Here is a 27,977-nt window from a genome sequence, read left to right on the forward strand (position 1 = left end):
GTACAGCATATTATAAATCAGTATGAACAAGGCATGAAGAATTTCAACAGACGCTATTAACGTCAACTCTGTTTTGATGTTTCCCACATCACTGGCCAGGACTTGAACCTGTATAGTTTTTATTTTTTAATCTTTACTTTTCAAATTCTATTCCACATATGTATGTATTTATGGAATCCTGAACTTAGTTCCCTAAAATAGCCCTTTATGAAGAATATTCTATAAAAATCACTTGTTTTGTTTTAAAAAGTATGAAGACCCACATATTATAAAGCTTTTATAACAACATATTTGTATTTTTCTCAGCTCCCTGCATCATGTAAAGCAGTTATCTGTAAATGTATGAAACATGTGGAAATAATAGTCTATATTATATTTATTAAAACAATAGCTGACATGTCCAGTAAAGACAGAGTATTTGAAGTTAGTTTCATATTCAGTTAACTAGGTATATGTGAATGGGGAATTGATGCCTTTGTTAAAATGCTTTTACTCAAAAAAAAGCTTACTCAACCTAAAAACAGAAGGATGCTTTATTTTGCAAGACACAAAATTGTTTTTATTTTTAAGAAAAAATATAATCATTGACCACCAGATGGCTCCCATATTTTTAAAAATTCAGCAGAAAGAGTGGAAATTCTATCCAAAATATATAAACATAGATTTAAAAGGAAGAAAGTTCAAGGAAGTGATAGAACCTGTGAAAATCTTAAGCATACGAAAATAACCAAGGCTCCATAATTTTTGGAAATTTCTCTCTCCCTTTAAAAAGGATGACGTATATATGAGCAGCATGATTCGATGTATCTTTCAGATTTTCATTCTGTTGTTTGGAAATAACCATGCAGTGAGTATTTCAAGATGGAAGAAGAAGTGTTATGTAGGAAAAACTGTTCAAAATGTCAATGATAGCATGGCTTTTGTATTTTTGTATTATAGTTTTGGATAACACAAATAGCATGTCTCACCACTAATAAAAGGACAAATCTGCATGCTTCTGTGCTTATAGATTTTGTCCTGGGACTAACTATGTGTTATTGACGGGGCATTTTTAATGACACCTCTTTATTTAAGTATCATTCCACAGGGCATTTATCAATGATGTTAATATTTGTGAAAAAAGTTCTCCATTAAACCAAATTAGTTTTGACCTGTGTCAAAAATGGAGCCAATTTGCTATGAGGGACATGTGTCACACATCGCAGCTCAACTACAGACAATGCTGTTCCCACAGATGATGTTTAATACTCGTTTTAATAGGTAAGCTATTAAGATACAAGACTGTGCGCTTATCGCTCGGACAGGTTTTTTTTTTTAAGGCTAAGCCATCCAATTTGTCTTTTTATCGTTAAAAGCTTTGTGCAGTTTTGTGATCTGTCGTTGCTGAGCCGTTGAGCTTTCAGCACGTACAGTTCTATTTTGAGCTTTTTTTTTTTTTTTGGTCAATAAAAAAAGGCGTATGCTTCCATGAGTCATCCTAGCAGAGCGGACTCACAGGCAGGAGCTGACCTGCCCTGCTGCCCTGCTCCTGAGTTTTCCCTACATTGTCCTCATTAGCACAGATCTTGCCCCTGTGCCTCACACCACAGAGAAACCAGAAATGTGGAGACAAGGTCTCCTGAGCCCATATGGTTTTATTTGTGTTCCGCTGGCACAGTTATAGTCATACAGTAACCAACATAAATTTTTAGTTTTATTATCACCTCTAAAAAGAGACAGAAATGTGAAAATTGAAGCCAGAAGGTTTGTATCACAGGATTAATTAGGCAGGGCCAACTGGAGTCTCACTCCTCTTGGCAGCCAGTGCCTCAAGAAGGTGCCTGCCTTCAATTATGGGGCGCACAAAGCAATTAAAAACCCTGTTTCTTTTTCCTGAGGTGTTACTTGTTACTTGATAAATCTCTTTTGAAAATTCTCTGGGGAGCTGAACTGGCTGGAGGTGCAATCTACTGGGGTAGATATTCATGAAAAATTGATTTTGCTCTAGCCTAAGTGCAGTAGGTTTAAAATAAACCTGAAAGGAATGAACACTGCGTTTCTTGGCTGACATTTTATTGGCCACTTTTTTTTTTAATGCACAAAAGAGTAGATAATTAAGAATTGAGACATTATGGATCTCCCCCAGCAGATATGAATCGGTCAGCTGTCCCAGGCATTTTCTCCTAAGTCACGCTACACATTTGATTAACCTTTTTCACAGGGCGATTTGTACAATTCTACGGACAAAAATGTGGTGTGCATAAGTCAGAATTAAGTGCATGCCTCCCAGAACCCACATCCCCTTTCTTAATAGAGAATCAGCTCTGTATGAAATTATATCTTTCTATTTGATTTATGTCCCAGTACAGTGGGATTTGAAACTTGGATCTGTTGTATTTTTTCTCCAAAAGGAACTTTTCTTGCTTTTTTGCTGTCAGTTCCAAAATCAGGATAATAATGTAATTCTCAAAAATACCTATAAATATTCAGAAGTAAGCTTCAGTTGTCTTCTGTATAGCTAGTTGTGTGGACTGGGATTTCCCCAGCTTGTACGTAAATCACCTAGCTAACCCTTTCCTCTGAAATATAAATAATTTAAAATATGCAATAAGTACAGAGAATAACTGGTGCAAAGAACAGTGCTCTATCAAGACATATGGCTTTGAGTTTTATCAGTGATCTCATACTTCCTGTTGAGAAGAGAAACGAAATATTTTTTAAATCAATAGACGAAAAACCATAATTGTAAATACAGGAATGAGACTCTACTTTCACTTAAAAAGCCTATTATGTATGATTTAATAAAACAACAAAGACAGTAATAGACTTCAGTCTGTGTTGCTTTCCATGGGTTGTGTTTCTGCATTACATATGTTCATTTTAAGAAGGTTAAACTCGAAGTTAATTATGATAAAAAATATTCTGTCTCTTCCTTACTTTTTTAGTTGTTTTCTTTTTTCCTCTTAAGTTTGAATATAACGTAAAGGTTAGGCTAATTTTCTTTTTTTTTTTTTTAACATTTTTTATTGATTTATAATCATTTTACAATGTTGTGTCAAATCCCAGTGTTCAGCACAATTTTTCAGTCATTCATGGACATATACACACTCATTGTCACAGGCTAATTTTCTTAAAGGATTATTTAGTGTCAAGATAGTAAAAACATTTTCACTAGTGATTGTCATCAGAAAAAATTTTGCAGTCTTTCAGTGAAGACAAAGTTTGGGAAAATAGGACTTTTGAAATCTAGATTCTAGGCATTAGAAATTAATTCTGACAAGTTCTGTTGAACTTTATTATGGCTTGTCTGTTAATGTGATTTGCCATTTCTTGAGAAGGCATGATAATGTATTTTTTCAATATGGGCCAAGTGTGATATATTTTTCATCCTTGCCCAGTGACTTAATGGCCCTAAATGTTCATTAGAAAAAAATACCAGGATAACAGTCTAATAATAAATTTGAAAAGGTACCAGAAAATGTTTGCCGTTTCCTTGCATGTTTCCTTTAGTCCTGGCTTAGAACTTTGAGCAATAGTTACTTATGTGAATGGAAATACTCTTAAGTGAAGCAGTCTGAAGAATGCAGTCTGTGACATGGTAATTATTTCTCTTGGAACACTGGCCATCGGTAGGCCTTTGGGAAATAGGGTGATTGTGGGTCTGAGATCCTTTTATGATTTTTTATCCTTTCCTTTGAGCTGTCTACTATGTTTACTGCTTTTCATGAAAATCTTCAATGCACACTGGATCACCAGATGGCCCCACGATTCCCATATTGTGGTATTCAAGTGTTTGTATATCCCCCGCCCACGAGTGTAGCTGGGACCTGTTAATATAAGAGATTTGACTCTCGTGATTAGATCATGTGTTATGGCAAAAGTGAAGGGATTTTGCAGATGCAGTTAAGGTTCCTAATCAGTTGATTCAAGTTTATCAAAAAGGAGATGATCCTGGATGGGCCTGATGTAGTCAGGTGAATGCTTTAAAGGAAGGACTGGAGGTCGGAGACTTGAAGCAGCAGAAATGCTCCCTCTCCTGCTAGCCCCGAAGAAGCAAGCTCTGTGAGTCCTATAGCTACTAGGAAGTGAATTATGTTGACAGCACTTAAGCTTGAAAGGGGTTCTTGAGGTCCATGTATGACCTAAGCCGTAGTCCACTCCTGATTTGAGCCTTATGAGACCTTCAACAGTAAACTCAGCTAAGCTGTTCGTTGACCTGTGACCCATGGAAACTAGGATATAATAGTTTGTTACATAGCAACAGACAGCTGATACCTCCAACACTACTGTTCATGTCCTAGACATCTATTTTCTAAACTTTAGTCAGGATATTAGTGCCGAAGTTTGTTAATTGGCTTATAGACCACACTGGATAACTCAACAACAACAAAAAATGTCACATGCTAGAAACAGTTAACTAGGTTTCTCAAAGACTTAACTCTTCTAATATGTACTTCTCAAACGCTTCTTTAATCTCAAAGAAGAATTAACATAAGCAGTATGTTCCAAACCTCTTAGGAACATTCCCCCCTTCCCCCCACCATATGGCAACGTAAGAAAGTAGTGTTCTAAGGATTGTCTTTTAGGAGAGGAACTTTTGGGTCAATTCATCATCCTAGTTTAAAAACCAGTACCCCTTTCTCTCTAAAGTTGAAATATTGTAATATGGTTGCATCCTTGCTAAAACTCAATATAGATGAACTATTAGCTTATCATTTGGATTCACGGTGTGTGTCTGCATATGACAAAACACATAGATTATATAGACTTTGTTCCCAAAACTTTTATCATGGCATTTCTTGTAAATGAAGTGTTTGGAAAGGAAAAGAAAGTGTTGCCAGGAAAGATTTTTCTTATCTTCAACACAGGGCCATTTTTGAAGCCTGTGTCCTTCTTACCTAATAAAGTTCCCAGAGAGTCAATTTGCTTCTCCCCACTGGACCTCTTGAGATCATTGCCGCAGAATCTGTGTGAAGAATTTGTATACCCTTTCCTTCATTTTTTCTACCTCTGAAAATTAGTATATAAGTCTGAATGGTGGGAAAAATAAAATTAATGGAAGTGGGTATTGATTAATAATGTTTAACTGAATTAATTTAAATCGTATTTTTTTACTTTGATCTTACTAATTTTAGTCTGTAACTTAAAACAATCACTGTAATATTAGTCTTGTGTCTATAGATTTGGAGTCATTTTTCTCCTGAGTACCTCAGTATCCTGTCTGGCATTTGCACGAGAAAAATAAATGCTTAGAACATTGTAGAAAGTTTATAAAATTAGAATACTGGAGACTTGACCTGTATTTCAAAACGTTGCTGAAGTTCAAATTTATCTAAAAGATAAAGTTGTACAAAGATTCTAGTCTGTTGGGTATTCTCACTGAAATGTTTAATGTCCAGGTATTGTTTTCAGATATAGCAATAGTAATTTTCCTCTCCATTCACTGAAAATCATCCTGGATTGGAATGTATGTGTCTTTCTCCATGCCTATGCTCTTATTTTGTTGTCACAAACCAGGGGGAGGAGGTTTCATAAATAAAGAGAAAGAAATTGGACTTTGGATAAGTCTAGAATTTCTCCAATCTGGCCCCTTTGATGTTTTAATAATTGTCGGAGGGGTCGGCCTGTGTCTCTGAGGACATTTAGCGGCATCTCGGGGTCTCTCCCTGCTAGATGCCAGTAGCACCTCTTCCAATAGTTGTGACAGACAAAACCGTCTTCAGACAAATGCCCCATGGGAGACAAAATCCTTTCCAGTTGAGGAGTACTGGTATAATTATACACCTTCAACAATTTGGAAATTGGTTGGTTTTATTTTAATTTGAGGGCATTTGGTTAATACGTTGAAATGTTCTCTCAGTATTGGTGACTTGGTGCTAAGTAAGCCAGATGGCATTTTTGGTATTGCAGTTGTTTGCGTGTGTGTGTGTTTTAATTTGTTGTGTTTGATCCATGTTAACAATCAGGGCACAAAACTAGTATCTTTTAGCACTTGTTGAAAAAATACTGTCTAGCATATAGTTTTTAATGTATGTAGTAGTAAAACTTTGAAAGCACTTAGGATTATTGTCAAAATAGGATGCTTAGAGAGGGTGGCAACTGGCAAGAGCTGAGCTAGCACAAAGGCATATTTGGGAGGCTCGTTGAGCTTATGGAAGCTTCCTGATTTGCTCTGCTTGGGCTAGAAATCAAAGAAGTGACATTTGATTGATTGAAAGAATTACTTTGTCCCTGTTCCCTGTCCTTACTTTCCTTCAACTGCAACAGGTGGAATTGAGCAGATTGCTTAAATATTACAAAAAATTTTGTTCTGGTTTGTGGTTTTGCATCATAAGATGATCTTAGAAACAGAGTATCTTATGTGGTCTTGTTAACTGCTCTTAGAATTTTATTTAACTCATTCTTCAGCTTCCTGAAAATGAAAAGTTCCAAGATCTGGAAGAGGGAAGAGAACAGGATGAAAATCCCCTTTTTGCTAATTTCCTGTCAGACTAAGTTAAGGAGAGAATGGGTCAGCAAAGACAATTTTGACCAAGGGAAGAGTGTCAATTAGGCAGTAATTTACACCCCAGAATAGACAAGGGATGTAGGGAAAATAAAGTGGGTCAGTGACCTGACTCACCCAAGTTCCCCGATCAAGGCTGCTGATTTCTTGAGACTGCAAAGAATCTCAGGGAGCAGGGGAGGGTGCATCTTTTTTTGTGAGGAGTTCTCTCAGAAGACTGCCTCTATCCTGAAGAATGACTTAACCGATTTTTCGTATAATTATATCTTTCACATTACACCCTCGTAGTAGTTGCCCCAAGATCGCTTCCTCTACTGCCAGTATATCTGGATCAAGATGGCTTTTTGAATCAAGCCACATGCTGCTCTCAGGAAATTCCTCTAACCGCCCGTTCTTGTATTCTCTTTCCCAAGTCACTTGTCCAGAGCCTTCCCTTTCTTGTATTCTCTTTCAGTGCCATTTGTGTTTGCTACTCTTTACTCTTACTTGAACACAACAACTCATTCTTTCAGAGACATGTTGATAACTATGAAACACCCAGAATAAGAACCAGGGTGTAAGCTATGCAGCTCTCCGAAGATGCTTATGCATGTGTGTAAATTCATGTACAGATAGACATACGTATGGGAAGGGCATTATCTAACTTTACCCACAGTGTTAGGTACCCACAATTTTCCTCAGAAGTCTGTCAAGCTAAATGATTTTCTGTATTTTATTTCATAGCAGTAAGTAGACTTTTTTCACAGTTTTGAGTATTACTCTAGTAATTCCTTCCCTAAAAAGGGATGGTCTACTCAAAAGATAAATTGCAGTTTATTTTAGAAGAACGAATTTTCCTAAATTTTTAAAAGATAGTCTTTTAGAGCTATAAAATCTTAAGGTTAAATATCCACTGTTGATTTCATTATGTGATTTTTAACACGGTCATTTAATATGTCAGTAAATAATTTCCTTTGGATCCATAATACAGCTAAGTTATTACAAAATCTGCTTTGTAGCAAATGTTCTTTTGAGGTTGTTGTGTGTTTGGACAATGGGCATAGACAGTGCCTAAATGGATGTATTGTTGTTTGAGGATCCTTTCTGGAAAGAGTAAAATATTTTTCTCTCACCCTGACTTGTGTACTGTTTTCCTTTTCATCAGCAGATACAGGTAATTTCAACCTTTACATACATTTTTTCTCTATTCATTTACTGTTTATTCTTCAACTACCTCTACCTCTACCAGTCTGGCTTCTTCCCTGTCAGTTTGCCGATCTATTTTTGCTAAGACCACCTCTGACTTCCATGTCATTAAATGTAACAAGCAATTACCAGCTGTATCTTATTTGATTTCTCATTAGCACTAACCTCTGTGGCTCCTGTCTCTTCCACTGGCTTAGAGGTCACTCCCAATCTCCTCTGTTCCCTTCTACCTTTATGAACATGTTTCACAGATTCTGTTGCCGTCTTCTGTTCTTCTGCGTAGCAGTTCTGAAGTCCCAGGATTCTCTTGTCAGCCTCTTTTCTTTCATGTAACTTTCTCGCCTGTTAAGTCTCTTCCGTTCTCATGCCTTTATTCCCGCCCACACACGGACACCCCCTATTTCAGTTACTTACTGTCTCATAACAAGCCACTCCAGAATTTAGTAGCCTAAAACAACAACTGTTTTATTATTGCTCGCTGGTCTTGGTGTTGACTGTGTTAAGCTACATGGCTTTCTTACCTGATAATGTCAACTTTGGTCGCATCATGTGTGGGATCAGTTGTTCTGGACGGCCAAGATGGCCGGTTCACATGGTCAGTATCTGATGCAGGCTGGTGGCTGGGAGCTCATCTGAGACTGACAGTTGGAACATCAGGAGGTGTCCCGTACATTTGTCGTGGGCACTGCACAGCGTGATGACTGAGTTCCCAGAAGTAGTCTTCCAAGAGTGAGAAATCCTAGAGGGAGGAAGTAGACCACCCTATAAGTTCTCTTTAAAAAGTCTATCTGTGATTGGTACACTGTCACTTTCAGTACATTCTGTTTGTTAAGCTGTCACAGGGGTAATGCAGATTCAAGAGGAAAGGGAATAAAGTCCACATACTGATGGGAAGAAGAATAAAAACGGGCCGTCTTTAGAGCAGCTACAAATTATGTAAATTTGTCTTGCATGCAAGATACCCTCAGCACTCCCCAGGAACTGCGAAGTGTCATCCCGTTATTGCATCAGGCTCAGAGTTCAGCATCTTGTTATCTAGTCAAGTCCAGGTTGAGATGAAGTGCATCAGGTCCTTCCTGATATGCAAAGCTATAGACTCTGTCATAGTCAAGTTACTTGACTGCCACAAACACAATATACCACGGTGAGATGAGGACAGTACAATGAAGACTCTCATTTGCAAAAAGAGGGAAGCACATAGTAGTCACTGGTCCACAGAAATCTTGAAATTTACCTGGGCACATGCCTGTCCCTTGGTTAGGAGTCCTTATGACTTTCTTGGATGGATTGTGCATGCCTCTTGCCTTTACCCTCTGTGCTCCCATCTCTCCCAAATGGGTCATCCTTGGCCCTAAAATCTACCCCGTGTATGCAGGTGAGCAGCTTTCTTAGGCTGTGTCCTACTTGCTAGAATTTGGGGTCTCAAAGACTTGTTTTAATTTTGAGTGATCAGTGTTCCTTTCAGTACAGGCTTAGAAACTTTGTGGCCTTCCTGAGTATAAAATTTGAGTCCATTCTATGAGACTAAAGAGCTGGAAATTTCTTTGAAAAAGCCCTCTTTGTACCTTGGACTGAGTGTTAGAAGCCTGGTTGTCTAGAAGAATGTTTCAATGAGGCATACTCTTAAATTTTTCTCAGTTCTTAACAAAGGTTTTTACAGCCACACAGTTGAGATTTTGATTCTAAGACTGCATTTGTATTGGCAGTGCCTTGGAGTATCTTGTAAAAGAAACTAATTTAGAGGATAATTTTAATAATAACTACTGTCCAATTATTTACAATTTTTTTTGGGGGGGGGGAAACATGGAAAGGGTGTGACACACGCAATCAGTCTTAATCTATAGTGATCTAGTGATAACAGATCTTTTACTTGGAAGAAAAGAAAAAGAATTACAGGACTGGAATACACTATATCTAAAGGTAGATTTCTCAAAGAATATAGTTACCCATTTTATGTAGAGGATTCACACTAAAGGTACTCCCATCCGAAGAGTAGCAGCTTTCAGTAACAAATGAATGAGTGATGTAAAGTATCTTACAGTTGCCTGAAGTGCGAAGCAGCGTTTTTAAAATTTCTTCATATCAACTTTTTTGAAAGGATATAATTAAATGAAATGATCTGCTATGTCTCCAATTGATAGATAAATTATTAAAGTCGAGTTATAGTTTTATGCCAATTACCGTAAATCAGATTTGTAAACAAGGTAATATTATCTATAACTTGATCAGATTAGATTCAGTGTGCCAAGTGTTGACAAAATAACCTTAAGAAATATGACATTACTAATCACATTTCATAGCATTAGATTGTAAATGCTTTTAATCAACTTAGTAATATGAAAGTAAAAGGATGCAGGTTAAGTTGAAATTACAATATAATATACAGAACTTTTGAAGTTATAAATGAGTCTACAAGTTAGGAAAGGGGTAAATAAGTATATTAGGAGATAAGGTGATAATTGGCTTTAGAGAATATAAATTGCCTTTACGTGTGTCCATTTTCATTTGTCGTAAGACTTGAATTCTCTATGAGTGGTATTATGTAATAGCTGATCTCTAATATTCTTTCTGCGTGAGACAGTTGATGTCAAGCTTTTCTTCCATAAAAAATTTACAAGGTTTTAAAGCTTAGCTTTGAGACTGGCTGGTAGTTTTATGAGTATCTCTTCACTACTTTGTCTACAAAACGTACACCATAATGAGAGTACTGCAGTTACTGCAAATACCACAAATTAGGGTTTCCTGTCTCCCCAGAGTGCTGATGGCAGTACGTTTAACAGCATTATAACTGATTAGTAGGTCCAGTGAACGCATACTCTGATACTGAAAGTCAAATATAATAACTTTGATTTGCTTAGAATCCTTCAGACCAATTCAGTGTGAGTCAAATTTATAACAAGGGTGAGCAGACGTTTTGGTCCTTTCCAAAGGACGTTTGGTCAGTGCCAAAATGTCCTTGATATTTGGTCTTCTCCAAAACCATTTGGTATGGATCAATATGATTATGTTTTAGATAGGATCAGATGTCAAAGATCTTTTGGCATGAACCAAATATCTTATGGAAATTTTGGAGAGGTAAAAATGTCTTGTAAGGATAACAGCACGGTGATAGAAACTCTTCGTTAAGTGACGGCTAGAAACAAACAAACCGAATAAAATGGAAAACAAAGCCACTGTCCAAATGATGGAGATATTCTCTAAATATTAAAAATGTGTTCTCAATTTTGTGGGGCTTTACCTTTTTTTCCCCTGTGAAAGTAAACCATTCTATATCTCAAAGTTTCTATATGAGAAATTACTATATTTCTTAGTTGATTCCAACAGTTTTTTTTTTTTTTTGGTTGAGCCTTTAATGCTTGTATGCGCTCACTCTCTCTCTCTCTCTCTGTCTCTCTGACTCTCTGTCTATATATATGTAGAAGTATAGTCAGTTTTCAGTGTGTCAGCTTCTGGTGTACAGCTTAATGCTTCAGTCCTACATGAACATATATATATATTCCTTTTCATATTCTTTTTTACGATAAGTTACTTCAAAATATTGAATAGAGTTTCCTGTGCTACACAGTATGAACTTGTTGTTTATCTATTATATATATATTAGCTAGTACGTGCAAATCTCAGACTCCCAGTTTATCCCTTCCTACTCCTTTCTCCCGTTGGTAACTGTAAGTTTGTTTTCTATGTCTGTGTGTCTCTTTCTGTTTTGTATATAAATTTGTTTGCCTTTGTTTTTTTGATTCCATATATAAGTGATATCTTATGGTATATTTATTTCTCTTTTTGGCTTCCTTCACTTAGAATGACCTTCTCCGGGTCCATCCATGTTGCTGCAAATGGTATTATTTTATTCTTTTTAATGGTGGTGTAGTATTCCATTGTATACATATACCACAACTTTATCTAGTCATCTGTCGATGGACATTTAGGCTGTTTCCAGGTCTTTGCTATTGTAAATAGTGCTGCTATGAACACTGGAGTGCATTAAGGTTCCCTCTGGATATATGCCCAGGAGTGGGATTGCTGGATCATATCATAAGTCTATTTTTATTTTTTTGAGGAATTGGCATACTGTTTTCCATAACAGCTGCACCAAACTATATTCCCACCAACAGTGTAGGAGGTTCCCTTTTCTGCACACCCTCTACAGCTCTTATCATTTATGGAGTTTTGTCTCTGATAAGTAGTGATATTGAGCATTTTTTCATGTTCTTGTTGGCCATTTGTATGTCTTCATTGGAGAATGGCTGTTTTAGGTCTTTTGCCCATTTTTGGATTGGGGTGTTTCGTTTTTTTCTTGTTTTATGTTGTATGAGCTGTTTATATATTCTGGAGATTGGGGTTTTGTCAGTCTCATCTTTTGCAGATACTTTTTCTCATTTTGTAGGTTGTCATTTTGTTTTGCTTATGGTTTCCTTTGCTGTGCAAGAGTGTATAAGTTAAATTACGTCCTTTTTTTTTTTTAATTTTTGCTTTTATTTCTATTCCTTGGGTAGACTGCCCTAGGAGAGTATTGCTAAGATTTCTGTCAGAGAATGTTTTGTCTGTTTTCTTCTAAGAGGTTTATAGTGTCTTGTGTTATGTTTAAGTCTTTAAGCTATTTTGAGTTAATTTTTGTGAATGGTGTGAGGGAGTGTTCTAACTTCAGTGATTTACATGCAAATACCCAGTTTTCCCTACACCATTTGCTGAAGAGACTGTCTTTACTCCATTGTATGCTCTTGTCTCCTTTGCTAAATATTAATTGACCATAAGTGTGTGGATTTATTTCTGGGCTGTTTATTCTGTTCCATTGATGCATATGTCTGATTGTTTTGATTACTGTAGTTCTGTAGTATTGTCTGAAGTTTGGGATGGTTAGTCCTCCAGCTTCGTTATTTTTCTTTAGTATTGGTTTGGCAATTCTGGGTCCTTTATTATTCTGTATCAATTTTAGGATTATTTATTCTAGTCCTGTGAAAAATGTCCTGGGTAATTTGATAGGGATTGTATTAAATCTGTAGATTGCTTTGGGTATCATGGCCTTTTTAACAATATTTAATGTGTGTTAAATAACATTTGATAACATGATTGTAGAACAACCTAGCTGTATTTGAAAATTTTATTTGCATTTTCTTGCTTCTTAGTGCCGTTGAGGATAAGTACCCAGTTTGTTGGGCCATGAGTCTGAATATTAGTAGTACAAGCCCAGTGTAAGCCAGGGCTGTGCAGCAGGAGTTTAGATCATGATGGGGACACCACTACTAGGAGAAAACAGTGCCAGAGATGGATAAAGACAGAGAAATATCTTGAATCCTTTCTCTCTTGCCGTCCTCAGTCTTCTGTCAGTGCCTGCGATTGGCCAGTCTACCCCTAGCCTGAGATGGAGGAGCTAGTTACATAGTTTGCAAGGAATGGCTGTGGAGATAGGGAATCATCAGCAACTAGAGCCTTTGCCCAGTTTTATGTGAAGTCACTGACCTTTATTTCAGTAGTAATTGGCATGAAATTTTTCCATGTTTTGCCAATTTTATATTACAAGGTTGCAGATAGTCTACTCTACATGATTATCTTTTAGTTTTATTGAGACATAATTGATGTCTAGCACTGCAGGAGTTTAACTTGTAGAGCATAAGGACTTGACTTACACGTATTGTGAAATGATTATCACAATAAGCTTTGTTAACATCCATCATCCTGTAAACTTAGAAAAATAATGTTTTGCTGAAAATGAGAACTTTCAGGATCTTCTCTAACAGCACCTTTCAATATACTGTCCAGCCAGTGTGACCTATAGTCATCAGTATCATCACATTGTATATTACATACCACGTAGTTACTGTAGATTTGTGCCTTTTGTCCACCTTCATACAATTTCTCCACTCTCTATGTCTGGAAACCACAAATCTGATTTCTTTTTTTTGAGTTTGGTTTGTTTGTTTTAGATTTTACATATAAGTGAGATCATATGGTACTTGTCTTTCTCTAACTTATGTAACCTAGCATAATGTCCCAAGGTCTATCCACATTGTTGCAAATGACAGGATTTTCTTCTTCTATATGGCTGAATAGTATCTTATTATATTGTTTCATTATATTATATGTGTTCATTATTTTATTATATATACTTACATATAATAAAGATACAATATAATTTATACATACACACACACACACACACACATATACATATCCTGCAATGAACAGAGGGGAAACATGTCTCTTTCACATGATGCTTTCATTTCTTTCCAATATATAGCTAGAAGTGCAATTGTTGGATTATATGGTAGTTCTATTTTTAATTTTTTGGAAAACTTCCATACTGTTTTTCATAATGGCTGTACAATTTCACAATTCCACCAAGAGGATACAAATGTTCTCTTTTCTTCACATGTCCAAATTTTGTCTCTTATCTTTTTGATGGTAGCTATTCTAATAGGCATAAGCTGATATGTTATTGTTTTCATTTGCCTTTCTCTGACTGTTAGCGAGGTGGCGCACCTTTTCATGTCCCTTTTGGCCATCTGTACATATGTTTTGGAAAAAATGTCTATTTAGGCCCTTTCCCAAACTTTTAACTGGATTGTTTGATTTTGTTACTAATGAGTTTTGTGAAATCTTTGGTTTTATATTAGCCCTTTATGATATATATGACTTTCAAATATTTTTCACATTCCTTAGCTTATCTTTTTATTTTCTTCATTTATTTTAGCATGTGTAAGCTTTAAGTTTGATGTAGTCTCAGTTGTTGTGTTTTTTTGTTTAACATTTTTTTATTCAGCTGTAGTCATTTTACAGTGTTGTGTCAAATTCCAGTATAGAGCACAATTTTTCTGTTATACATGAAGAGACACATCTTCATTATCACATTTTTTTTCACTGTGAGCCACCACAAGATCTTGTATATATTTTCCTGTGCTATGCAGTGTAATTGTGTTGTGTTTTTTACTGTTGTTGTTGCTTATGTTTTAGATGCCATTATCAAAAAATCATTGTGAAGGCTGTGTCAAAGTGATTTTTTTGCTGTGTTTTCTTTTAGAAGTTGTGTAGTTTCAGGTCTTATGTTTAAGTGTTTAATCCATTTAGAATTAGTTTTTGTGAGTGGTGTAAAATAGAGGTCTACCTTTTACATGTGAATATCCAATTTTCCCACTACCGTTTATTAAAGAGAATATCTTATCTTCATTGACTTATCTTGGCTCCATTGTCAGATATAGGTTAACTATATATGCATGGGTTTATTTCTTGGCTTTTGATTTTGTTCCGTTGGTTTATGTATCTTTTTATGCCAGTACCCTACTGGGGGGGTTGTTTCTTCCAGTTTTATTAGGATGTAATTGATGTATAGTACTGTATAAGTTTAAGGTGTACAGCATAATGATTTGACTTACATCATGGAGTGATTATCACAGTAAGTTTAGTTAACATCTATCATCTTATATACTTATGAAGAAAGACAGAATAATGGCTTTTAGGGTGTGATGAGAACTTTTAAGATCTTCTCTTTCAGGAATTTTGAAACATACCTTACAGCAGGGTTAATTATATTTATAATGGTATAAGTTCTATCTCTAGTATTTATTTATGTTATACCTAGAATTTTGTACCATTTGACCACCTTCATGCAGTTCCTCCCTCCTTCCACCCCTACAAATCTAATCTCTTTTTTTGTGAGTTTGTTTTGACATATAATTGACCTGGAAACTGTGTTAGTTTCCGTTACAGAACACAGTAATTCAATATTTCTATACATTTCAAAGTGATCACCATCTAGTTACAATATGTCATGATACAAAGATATTACATAGTTATTGACTATATTCCCCACAGTGCACATTTTATATCCATGCCGTTTATTTTCCACTGTAAAGTTATAACTCTTGATTTCCCTCACTTACTTCTCACCTGCCCCATCTTCCTACTCTTTGGCAAAACCTATTTGTTCTCTGTATCTGTAACTCAGTTTATATTTTGCTACCTTTGGTAATGTGTTTTTTGTCTTAGATTTTACATATAAGTGAAATGGTAGTGTATTTGTGTTTTATTGTGTGACTTCCTTAGTTTAGTGTAATCCCATCTAAGTGCATCCAGGTGGTGGCAAATAGCAAGATTCCTTTTTTTATTTTTTATAACTGAATCATATTCTGTTGTATGTTTCAGTATCAGTTTATTGTTAAAAAGAAAATTTTGTGCAAATGTTAGGAAATACCAGGATGGTTCCGTGAAAGTGCCAGGGGAACTGTCCTGAAAGACATTTCATTTTAACAGTATTAATTCTTGAAGTGTATCAACGTGATATATCTTTCCATCTGTTTGTATTATGTTATTGAAGATGTCTTTCATTAGTGTCTTGTAGTTTTCTGAGTACAGGTCCTTCACGTCCTCAGTAAGATTTATTCCTAAGTATTTTATTGTTTTTGATGGGATTGTAAATGGGATCGTTTCCTTAATATACAGAGATCTGTTGTATTTCTGTTGCATTTCTGATAGTAACAATGAACTATCAGAAGGTAATTAATTTGTATCCTGCAACCTTGCTAAATTCAGTGATGAGCTTTAGTAGGTTTTTGTTGGTATCTTTAGGATGTTTTATGTATAGCATCTTCTGATACTGACTATCCCTATCCAGCAATGTGTTCTGTTGATTTAGGTCTTCCTTGTAAATTAAAGTTTCTTATGTTTGCTTTTGTTGCTTTATTAGTTCCAGATAGATCTATCCATTTCCATGAACTTTACCTTATTTTTCAGTGCTTATTAATATTTTACCTGGGAGTATTTGTACACTTGTATTTTAAGTGTTTTTTACTAATGAAGGTAGATATCCAACTTTACATTAACACATCAGAATTTTGTGAAGTCCATAGTTTCAGGTAGGGTTCACTCTTGGTGTTGCACAGTCTATGGATTTGGATAAATGTATGGCATGTTTCTAGTATTGTAGTATCATACAGAGGATTTTCCCTTCTCTAGAATTTCTCTGTGCTCCACCTGTATAACCCTTGGCATCCACTGATCTTTTTACTTTTTCTATAGTTTAGCTCCTTCTAGAATATGATACACTTGGAATCATACAGTATGCAGCATTTTCTAGTTGTCTTATTTCATTTAGTTCTATGTGTTTAGATTTCCTTCATGTTATTACATGACTTGATAGTTTCTATTTAGCATTGAATGGATTTAAAATATTTTGTGTATCCATTTAACTACTGAAGGATATCTTGGTTGCTTCCAAATTTTGGTAGTTAAAATGAAGCCACTGTAAACATCCATGTGCTTTATGTTTTGTGTGGAAATAAGTTTGCAGTTGCTTTGTGTGCACAACAAGAAATAGGATTATTATGTCATCGGTGAAAAGTATATTTAGTTTGGTAAGAAAGTACTACGCTGTTTTCCATACTGGGTACACTATTTTTGTATTCCGTAGTAATGAATGAGAGCTTCAGTTGTTCCACATCCTTACCAGCATTCAGTGTTGTCAGTATCCTGGATTTTGGCCTTTCTATTTTAAGTGATATCTCATTGTTATTTTAGTTTAAATTACCGTGATAACATATGATATGGAATATCTGTTGATATGCTTGCTGTCTGTATATCTTCTTTGGTAAAGCGTCCATTAATGTCTTTGCCTCACGTTTTCATAGGATTGTGTGGGTTTTTTTATTGTTGTGTTTTAAGAGTTGTATATATATTTTGGATAACCGTCCTTTATCAGATGTGCTGCTTGTGAGTATTATCTCACAGTCTGTCACTATTCTTATGTATGTCCTCATATGTCATTGACAGTGTGTTTTGTAGAACCAGAGGTGTTCATTTTAATGAAGTCCAGGTTATCGATGATTTTTTTCATGGATTGTGTCCTTGGTGTTCTATCTAAAAAGTCATTGCCAAAGAATTATTTAGATTTTTTACTTTCTTTTCTAGTTTAGGATGTTTGCATTTTATATTTTACATTTAGATGTATGATATTTTTTGAGTTCATTTTTTGTGACACATAGGTCCATGTGTAGCTTCATTTTTTTTTTTTTCCATTTGGATGTCTAGGTGTTGTAGTACTGTTCATTGAAAAGAGTATCTTTGCTCCGTGTTATTGCCTCTGCTCTGTTTTTAAAGGTTTGGTGACTATGTTTATATGGGTTTGTTTTAGGGCTCTATTGTTATGTTGAATTATTTGTCTATTTTATTATTATCGCAGTGTCTTGAATATTGTAGGTTGAAGTTGGTTAGTGTTAATCTTCCACTTTTGTTCTTCTTTAAATTCTAGAATTAGTTTGACAATATCCACAAAATACTTGGTGAGATTTTGATTGGGATTGCTTCAAATCTATAGATCAAGTTTGGCAGTAGTGATAAATTGATACAATATTGTATCTTCCTATTTAGGAATGTGGAAAATATCTCCACTTAAATATTTTGCTTTGATTTCATTAGAGTTTTTTAGTTTTTGTCACATAGATCTTATACGTATTTTGTTAGATTTATACGTATGTGTTTTATTTTTCATGGTGTTAATGAAAATGGTCTTGTGGTTTTTTTTGAACTTTTTTTATTGACTTATAATCATTTTAGAATGTTGTGCCAAATTGCAGTGTAGAGCACAATTTTTCAGTTATACATAAACATTATGTATATATTCATTGTCACAATTTTTTCTCTTTGAGCTACCATAAGATCTTGTCTATATTTCCCTGTGCTATACTGTACAGTCTTGTTTGTCTATTGTACAATTTTGAAATCCCAGTCTATCTTTTCCCACTGTTTGGCCCTTACTCAGCCATAAAAGCCGACAACATAATGCCCTTTGCAGCAACATGGATGGCCCTGGAGAATGTCATTCTAAGTGAAGTAAGCGAGAAAGAGAAAGAGAAATACCATATGAGATCGTTCATAAGTGGAATCTAAAAAAAGAAAAAAAAAACATAAATAGAAAACAGAAATAGACTCACAGACATAGAATGGTATTGTGTTTTAAATTTCAAATTTTACTTGTTCATTGCTGGTATACAGAAAGTGATTTACCTTTGCATATGAATTTTCTATCATGCAACCTTGCTGTAATTGCTTATTGTAGGATTTTGTCATTGTTGATTCTTCAAGATTTTCTACATAAAAGATCATGTTATCTGTGAACGAAGACCATTTTCTTACCAATCTGTATACCTTTTATGTTGTTTCCTTGTCTTACTGCATTATCTAGGACTTCCAGTAGGATGTTGAAAATGAATTAGGGGTACATCCTTTTCTTGTACCTGATTTTAGTGCAAAAGGTTTGAGTTTCTCACTGTCAATTACAAAAACTTACAGCTAACATCATACTTAGGCCTTATCAAATTGAGGAAGTTGTTCTCTCTTCCTTCCTTACTGAGAGGTTCTTTTGTTTGTTTTGTTTTGTTCTGTTATTATAATGGCTGATGGATTTTGTCACATTCTTTTTCTGGATTTATTTATATCATCTTTTTTTGTTTTCTGTTTAGTTTGTTGATATGATGGATTACAGTAATTTATCTTTAAATGTTGAATGTAGCTTTCCATGCCTGGGATAAATCTTATTTGGTCCTAGTATATAATTGTTTTTGTATATTTTTCAATGTTGTTAGTTAATATTTTGATAAGGATTTTTGTATCTATGTTTATGAGAGATATGCTGTGTAATCTTCATTTTCTTATAAAGCTTTACCTGGTTGTGGTATTAGTGTAATTTTGGACTCGTAGAGTTTTGAAGTATTCTGTCTGCCTCTATCCTCTGAAAAAGAAGTAATGTAAGTTTATTCAGTGTTTAGTAGAATTCACCAATGAATTTGTCTGAACCTGGTTGTTGTCTGTTGTGGTTATTAATTATTGATTCAATATCTTTCTTTGAATAGGCTTTTAGCTGTTAATCTATTTCATCTTATATAAAATTTGACAGATTGTAGTTTTCAAGACACTGGTTTATTTGTATCAACTTTGTGGGTGTAGAGCTGTATATGGTATTCCTGTATTATCTAGTGTCATCTTTGGTGGCTGTAGTGATGATATTCTTGTCTTTGATTTCTGTATGAGTCATTTGTGTCTACTGTTTTCTTCGTACTTAGCCTAGGCACAGGCTTCTAAAGTTTATTGTCTTTTTCAAGGAGTCTGTCTTTGGTTTTGTTGACTTTGTCTACACTTCATAGTTTCAATTTTTTTTTGTTTCTGCTTTAAATCTAAAATAAGCAGAAGATAATAAGATATAATTAACTATTTTCCAGTTTCTAAATGATTTTAGATCTTTGTTCTTTTGTGAGATATATCCAGTTAATGTTGTTTCGAAATGTGTTATTTAATCTGTACATGTTGTTGAATTTTCCATTTTTTTCTGTTAATGGTTTGTAGTATAATTCTGTTGTGATCTGAAAGTAGATATGGTACAATTTCTACTGTTGTTGATTTGTTACAGTGTGTTTCATGACCTATAAAGTTGTCTATCTTGGTCAATGTTCTGTTTGAGCTTGAGAAGAGTGTGGTTTTTTGTTATTGTCATATAAAGTAGTCTATAGTTGTTCACATTCAGGACATTGTTACTGTGAGTTCATCTATGTCCATACTGATGTTATGCCAGCTGGATCTGTCTGTTTCTGATAGATGTTTTCATTACTGAGTCAGAGGCTGCAACACATGTCTATTATTTTTTGCTTCATGTATTTTGATGCAGTGTTGTTAGGTGTACACATAATAAGAAGTATTATGTTTTCTTGGAAAATTGAGTCCTTTATCATGATGTAAACATGTTGCTTTTAATCAGTTTAATATTTTTAGATTAAGAGTACCTTTTGAATGTTACCTTTGTAGGTACCCTAGGAGATAGAATGATGAATTTGATAGCCTCATAAAAATAAGTTGAGTCAAAGATATTTTGGGGAAATATAGGTAAACTCAGAAATGGGAAATGAAGGGATATGTAATAGAAAAGAACATATCTGACTGTATAGTAGATTTGTTTCTTTGGCTGTATCCTGGTGCCCCCTTTCCTAGGGTTACTCTTGCTAGCTCTGTACCTTTTGTAAAGGAATGTTGCCTTTTGACTGAAATATACAGGTGAGCCAATTCTTAAGGCTTTGACGTTTAAGGATATTACCACTTTTGTACTTGTAAAAGATAAGAAGTGGCAGAATAAGAAAACAAATGTTACTTTGTAGAGGTTTTAGAGGTGCACTATGACCTGACCCAGGTAGACAGCTACAGGAATAAAGAATTTGTACAGCAAGAAGTTTGCTACAGCCAACAATAGTCCTTCCTCTTTTTAGTATAAAAGGAGCCTGAATTTTGATCTGAGTAATATAATTTTCCAAGACATTATTTGGAAGTCCATCAGACCCAGAGGATGGCAGACTAAAGTCGGTACTCCATGCCCCAACACCTCATTTGGTGAGTTATTGGCTTGTCCAGTGTGAAGCAGGAGTTTGGACACAGTAACAGGTTTTGGTGAAGGAAGCCTGGAGTCTTGCTACTCGTGTTCAACTGGCCGCGCTTGGGGAATTTTCAGGTGAAGCCCTAGAAGCTGCCAGGACCACTTGTCCTGAGGATGTTCCCTTTAGGATTCTCTGCAGTGGCACCAGCTGCCCTAGTGCTTGGCAGGTAGAGCATGGAATCAACATCGGGGGGCCCATGGGCTCCTTACAGCAGGATAAGTCACTCTGGTGTATACAGCATGGGTTCATACCTGTAATCACATTCTTAAGAGAAAGATGAACAATGTGTGCTGCAAGAAGCTGTTTGGCAGTACATGTACATAACCAAAGATCAACCATTTGTGCAAATCCAAACTTGCTATGATAATTAGGTTGTTTGTGGTCTCATGTGTTATTGGTACATGTATCCCAAGACCAAATGTTAGCATTTATTTTAGGTTTTTTGTTTGGTACCAAAACAAAATGAAATGAAAATCCCAAAGGACATTTATCCATTTATAGCCAAGGTAGTTGTAGGATCCTTAAAAGTTTTACTGTTGTTAAATAGAGGAAATAAGAACAATTGTTTTGTTTTCTCTCCAGAATGTCTGAGAGTCGGATGTTCCCAGGGAGAATGTAAAGATGCAGCCTGGAGTGTCTCTGTGTGCCTATCTCCCTGCCTGTCTCCCTGCCTATCACTTTCGGACATGCAGCCTAGAGTGTCTCTGTGTGCCTATCTATCTACCTGGGGAGTGAAGCCTACAGTGTCTCTGTGAGCCTATCTCCGTGTCTATTTCCCTGCCTGTCTACCTGGGGAGTGCAGCCTAGAGTGTCTCTGTGTGCCTATCTACCTGGGGAGTGCAGCCTAGAGTGTCTCTGTGTGCCTGTCTACCTAGGGAGTGCAGCCTAGAGTGTCTCTGTGTGCCTATCTCTCTGCCTGTCTACCTGGGAGATGCAGCCTAGAGTGTCTCTGTGTGCCTATCTCCCTGTCTATCTCCCTGCCTGTGTACCTGGGGAGTGCAGCCTTGAGTGTCTCTGTGTGCCTATCTATCTGGAGAGTGCAGCCTAGAGTGTCTCTGTGTGCCTATCTCCCTGTCTATTTCCCTGCCTGTCTACCTGGGGAGTGCAGCCTTGAGTGTCTCTGTGTGCCTATCTCTCTGCCTGTCTACCTGGGAAGGGCAGCCTAGAGTGTCTCTGTGTGCCTATCTATCTGGAGAGTGCAGCCTAGAGTGTCTCTGTGTGCCTATCTCTCTGCCTGTCTACCTGGGAAGGGCAGCCTAGAGTGTCTCTGTGTGCCTATCTATCTGGAGAGTGCAGCCTAGAGTGTCTCTGTGTGCCTGTCTATCTGCCTGTCTACCTGGGGAGTGCAGCCTAGAGTGTCTCTGTGTGCCTATCTATCTGGAGACTGCAGCCTAGAGTGTCTCTGTGTGCCTGTCTACCTGGGGCTTGCAGCCTTGAGTGTTTCTGTGTGCCTATCTCTCTCCCTGTCTAACTGGGGAGTGCAGCCTAGAGTGTCTCTGTGTGCCTATCTATCTGGAGAGTGCAGCCTAGAGTGTCTCTGTGTGCCTGTCTACCTGGGGAGTGCAGCCTAGAGTGTCTCTGTGTGCCTATCTCCCTGTCTATTTTCCTACCTGTCTACCTCGGAGACTGCAGCCTAGAGTGTCTCTGTGTGCCTATATCTCTGCCTGTCTACCTGGGAGATGCAGCCTAGAGTGTCTCTGTGTGCCTATCTCTCTGCCTGTCTACCTGGGAGATGCAGCCTAGAGTGTCTCTGTGTGCCTATCTCCCTGTCTATTTCCCTGCCTATCTACCTGGGGAGTGCAGCCTAGAGTGTCTCTGTGTGCCTATCTCCCTGTCTATTTCCCTACGTGTCTACCTCGGAGACTGCAGCCTAGAGTGTCTCTGTGTGCCTATCTATCTGGAGAGTGCAGCCTAGAGTGTCTCTGTGTGCCTATCTCCCTGTCTATTTCCCTACGTGTCTACCTCGGAGACTGCAGCCTAGAGTGTCTCTGTGTGCCTATCTACCTGGGGAGTGCAGCCTAGAGTGTCTCTGTGTGCCTATCTACCTGGGGAGTGCAGCCTAGAGTGTCTCTGTGTGCCTGTCTACCTGGGGAGTGCAGCCTAGAGTGTCTCTGTGTGCCTATCTACCTGGGGAGTGCAGCCTAGAGTGTCTCTGTGTGCCTATCTCCCTGTCTATCTCCATGCCTGTCTACCTGGGAGATGCAGCCTAGAGTGTCTCTGTGTGCCTATCTCTCTGCCTGTCTACCTGGGAAGGGCAGCCTAGAGTGTCTCTGTGTGCCTGTCTACCTGGGAGATGCAGCCTAGAGTGTCTCTGTGTGCCTATCTCTCTGCCTGTCTACCTGGGAGATGCAGCCTAGAGTGTCTCTGTGTGCCTATCTATCTGGAGAGTGCAGCCTAGAGTGTCTCTGTGTGCCTGTCTACCTGGGAGATGCAGCCTAGAGTGTCTCTGTGTGCCTATCTATCTGGAGAGTGCAGCCTAGAGTGTCTCTGTGTGCCTATCTCCCTGTCTATCTCCCTACGTGTCTACCTCGGAGACTGCAGCCTAGAGTGTCTCTGTGTGCCTATCTATCTGGAGAGTGCAGCGTAGAGTGTCTCTGTGTGCCTATCTCTCTGCCTGTCTACCTGGGAGATGCAGCCTAGAGTGTCTCTGTGTGCCTATCTACCTGGGGATTGGAGCCTAGAGTGTCTCTCTGTGCCTATCTCCCTGTCTATTTCCCTGCCTGTCTACCTGGGGAGTGCAGCCTAGAGTGTCTCTGTGTGCCTATCTATCTGGAGACTGCAGCCTAGAGTGTCTCTGTGTGCCTATCTCCCTGTCTATTTCCCTGCCTGTCTACCTGGGGAGTGCAGCCTAGAGTGTCTCTGTGTGCCTATCTACCTGGGGAGTGCAGCCTAGAGTGTCTCTGTGTGCCTATCTCCCTGTCTATTTCCCTACGTGTCTACCTCGGAGACTGCAGCCTAGAGTGTCTCTGTGTGCCTATCTATCTGGAGAGTGCAGCGTAGAGTGTCTCTGTGTGCCTATCTCTCTGCCTGTCTACCTGGGAGATGCAGCCTTGAGTGTCTCTGTGTGCCTATCTACCTGGGGAGTGCAGCCTAGAGTGTCTCTGTGTGCCTATCTACCTGGGGAGTGCAGCCTAGAGTGTCTCTGTGTGCCTATCTACCTGGGAGATGCAGCCTAGAGTGTCTCTGTGTGCCTATCTCTCTGCCTGTCTACCTGGGAGATGCAGCCTAGAGTGTCTCTGTGTGCCTATCTCTCTGCCTGTCTACCTGGGAGATGCAGCCTAGAGTGTCTCTGTGTGCCTATCTACCTGTCTATTTCCCTGCCTGTCTACCTGGGGAGTGCAGCCTAGAGTGTCTCTGTGTGCCTGTCTACCTGGGAGATGCAGCCTAGAGTGTCTCTGTGTGCCTATCTACCTGGGGAGTGCAGCCTAGAGTGTCTCTGTGTGCCTGTCTACCTGGGAGATGCAGCCTAGAGTGTCTCTGTGTGCCTATCTCTCTGCCTGTCTACCTGGGAGATGCAGCCTAGAGTGTCTCTGTGTGCCTATCTCTCTGCCTGTCTACCTGGGGAGTGCAGCCTAGAGTGTCTCTGTGTGCCTATCTCCCTGTCTATTTCCCTGCCTGTCTACCTGGGGAGTGCAGCCTAGAGTGTCTCTGTGTGCCTATCTCCCTGTCTATTTCCCTACGTGTCTACCTCGGAGACTGCAGCCTAGAGTGTCTCTGTGTGCCTATCTATCTGGAGAGTGCAGCCTAGAGTGTCTCTGTGTGCCTATCTCTCTGCCTGTCTACCTGGGAGATGCAGCCTTGAGTGTCTCTGTGTGCCTATCTCCCTGTCTATTTCCCTACGTGTCTACCTCGGAGACTGCAGCCTAGAGTGTCTCTGTGTGCCTATCTACCTGGGGAGTGCAGCCTAGAGTGTCTCTGTGTGCCTATCTATCTGGAGAGTGCAGCCTAGAGTGTCTCTGTGTGCCTATCTCCCTGTCTATTTCCCTACGTGTCTACCTCGGAGACTGCAGCCTAGAGTGTCTCTGTGTGCCTATCTACCTGGGGAGTGCAGCCTAGAGTGTCTCTGTGTGCCTATCTACCTGGGGAGTGCAGCCTAGAGTGTCTCTGTGTGCCTGTCTACCTGGGGAGTGCAGCCTAGAGTGTCTCTGTGTGCCTATCTACCTGGGGAGTGCAGCCTAGAGTGTCTCTGTGTGCCTATCTCCCTGTCTATCTCCATGCCTGTCTACCTGGGAGATGCAGCCTAGAGTGTCTCTGTGTGCCTATCTCTCTGCCTGTCTACCTGGGAAGGGCAGCCTAGAGTGTCTCTGTGTGCCTATCTACCTGGGGATTGGAGCCTAGAGTGTCTCTCTGTGCCTATCTCCCTGTCTATTTCCCTGCCTGTCTACCTGGGGAGTGCAGCCTAGAGTGTCTCTGTGTGCCTATCTATCTGGAGACTGCAGCCTAGAGTGTCTCTGTGTGCCTATCTCTCTGCCTGTCTACCTGGGAGATGCAGCCTAGAGTGTCTCTGTGTGCCTATCTTTCTGCCTGTCTACCTGGGAGATGCAGCCTAGAGTGTCTATGTGTGCCTATCTCCCTGTCTATCTCCCTGCCTGTGTACCTGGGAGATGCAGCCTAGAGTGTCTCTGTGTGCCTGTCTATCTGCCTGTCTACCTGGGGAGTGCAGCCTAGAGTGTCTCTGTGTGCCTATCTATCTGGAGACTGCAGCCTAGAGTGTCTCTGTGTGCCTATCTCTCTCCTTGTCTACCTGGGGAGTGCAGCCTAGAGTGTCTCTGTGTGCCTATCTACCTGGGGAGTGCAGCCTAGAGTATCTCTGTGTGCCTATCTCCCTGTCTATCTCCATGCCTGTGTACCTGGGAGATGCAGCCTAGAGTGTCTCTGTGTGCCTATCTACCTGGGGAGTGCAGCCTAGAGTGTCTCTGTGTGCCTATCTACCTGGGGAGTGCAGCCTAGAGTGTCTCTGTGTGCCTATCTCCCTGTCTATTTCCCTACCTGTCTACCTCGGAGACTGCAGCCTAGAGTGTCTCTGTGTGCCTATCTCTCTGCCTGTCTACCTGGGAGATGCAGCCTAGAGTGTCTCTGTGTGCCTATCTCCGTGTCTATTTCCCTGCCTGTCTACCTCGGAGACTGCAGCCTAGAGTGTCTCTGTGTGCCTATCTATCTGGAGAGTGCAGCCTAGAGTGTCTCTGTGTGCCTATCTCCCTGTCTATTTCCCTACGTGTCTACCTCGGAGACTGCAGCCTAGAGTGTCTCTGTGTGCCTATCTACCTGGGAAGGGCAGCCTAGAGTGTCTCTGTGTGCCTATCTATCTGGAGAGTGCAGCCTAGAGTGTCTCTGTGTGCCTATCTCTCTGCCTGTCTACCTGGGAGATGCAGCCTAGAGTGTCTCTGTGTGCCTATCTACCTGGGGATTGGAGCCTAGAGTGTCTCTGTGTGCCTGTCTACCTGGGAGATGCAGCCTAGAGTGTCTCTGTGTGCCTATCTACCTGGGGAGTGCAGCCTAGAGTGTCTCTGTGTGCCTATGTCCCTGTCTATCTCCATGCCTGTGTACCTGGGAGATGCAGCCTAGAGTGTCTCTGTGTGCCTATCTACCTGGGGAGTGCAGCCTAGAGTGTCTCTGTGTGCCTATCTACCTGGGGAGTGCAGCCTAGAGTATCTCTGTGTGCCTATCTCCCTGTCTATCTCCATGCCTGTGTACCTGGGAGATGCAGCCTAGAGTGTCTCTGTGTGCCTATCTACCTGGGGAGTGCAGCCTAGAGTGTCTCTGTGTGCCTGTCTATCTGCCTGTCTACCTGGGGAGTGCAGCCTAGAGTGTCTCTGTGTGCCTATCTATCTGGAGACTGCAGCCTAGAGTGTCTCTGTGTGCCTATCTCTCTCCTTGTCTACCTGGGGAGTGCAGCCTAGAGTGTCTCTGTGTGCCTATCTACCTGGGGAGTGCAGCCTAGAGTGTCTCTGTGTGCCTATCTCCCTGTCTATTTTCCTACCTGTCTACCTCGGAGACTGCAGCCTAGAGTGTCTCTGTGTGCCTATCTCTCTGCCTGTCTACCTGGGAAGGGCAGCCTAGAGTGTCTCTGTGTGCCTATCTCCCTGTCTATTTCCCTGCCTGTCTATCTGGAGAGTGCAGCCTAGAGTGTCTCTGTGTGCCTGTCTATCTGCCTGTCTACCTGGGGAGTGCAGCCTAGAGTGTCTCTGTGTGCCTATCTATCTGGAGACTGCAGCCTAGAGTGTCTCTGTGTGCCTATCTCTCTCCTTGTCTACCTGGGGAGTGCAGCCTAGAGTGTCTCTCTGTGCCTATCTACCTGGGGCTTGCAGCCTTGAGTGTTTCTGTGTGCCTATCTCTCTCCCTGTCTAACTGGGGAGTGCAGCCTAGAGTGTCTCTGTGTGCCTATCTATCTGGAGAGTGCAGCCTAGAGTGTCTCTGTGTGCCTGTCTACCTGGGGAGTGCAGCCTAGAGTGTCTCTGTGTGCCTATCTCCCTGTCTATTTCCCTACCTGTCTACCTCGGAGACTGCAGCCTAGAGTGTCTCTGTGTGCCTATCTACCTGGGGAGTGCAGCCTAGAGTGTCTCTGTGTGCCTATCTACCTGGGGAGTGCAGCCTAGAGTGTCTCTGTGTGCCTATCTCCCTGTCTATTTTCCTACCTGTCTACCTCGGAGACTGCAGCCTAGAGTGTCTCTGTGTGCCTATCTACCTGGGGAGTGCAGCCTAGAGTGTCTCTGTGTGCCTATCTACCTGGGGATTGGAGCCTAGAGTGTCTCTGTGTGCCTATCTCTCTGCCTGTCTACCTGGGAGATGCAGCCTAGAGTGTCTCTGTGTGCCTATCTCTCTGCCTGTCTACCTGGGAGATGCAGCCTAGAGTGTCTCTGTGTGCCTATCTACCTGGGGAGTGCAGCCTAGAGTGTCTCTGTGTG

At 39.5% G+C, this 27,977-nt stretch overlaps 2 long non-coding RNA genes across 2 annotated transcripts in view; one reads left to right on the forward strand and one right to left on the reverse strand.

Annotated features, from left to right (window-relative positions):
* Positions 1–27,977, forward strand: part of LOC116664951 — a 191,412-nt gene that overhangs the window by 49,740 nt on the left and 113,695 nt on the right. The window lies entirely within an intron of this gene.
* LOC116664949 overlaps positions 7,644–27,977 on the reverse strand; it is a 370,748-nt gene continuing 350,414 nt past the window's right edge. Inside the window, exon 5 of the long non-coding RNA XR_004321504.1 lies at positions 7,644–8,408. This is a non-coding gene — a long non-coding RNA (uncharacterized LOC116664949). The remainder of the gene's footprint in view (positions 8,409–27,977) is intronic.

Source organism: Camelus ferus, chromosome 7, assembly GCF_009834535.1.
Source record: "Camelus ferus isolate YT-003-E chromosome 7, BCGSAC_Cfer_1.0, whole genome shotgun sequence".
NCBI classification, from domain to species: domain Eukaryota; kingdom Metazoa; phylum Chordata; class Mammalia; order Artiodactyla; family Camelidae; genus Camelus; species Camelus ferus.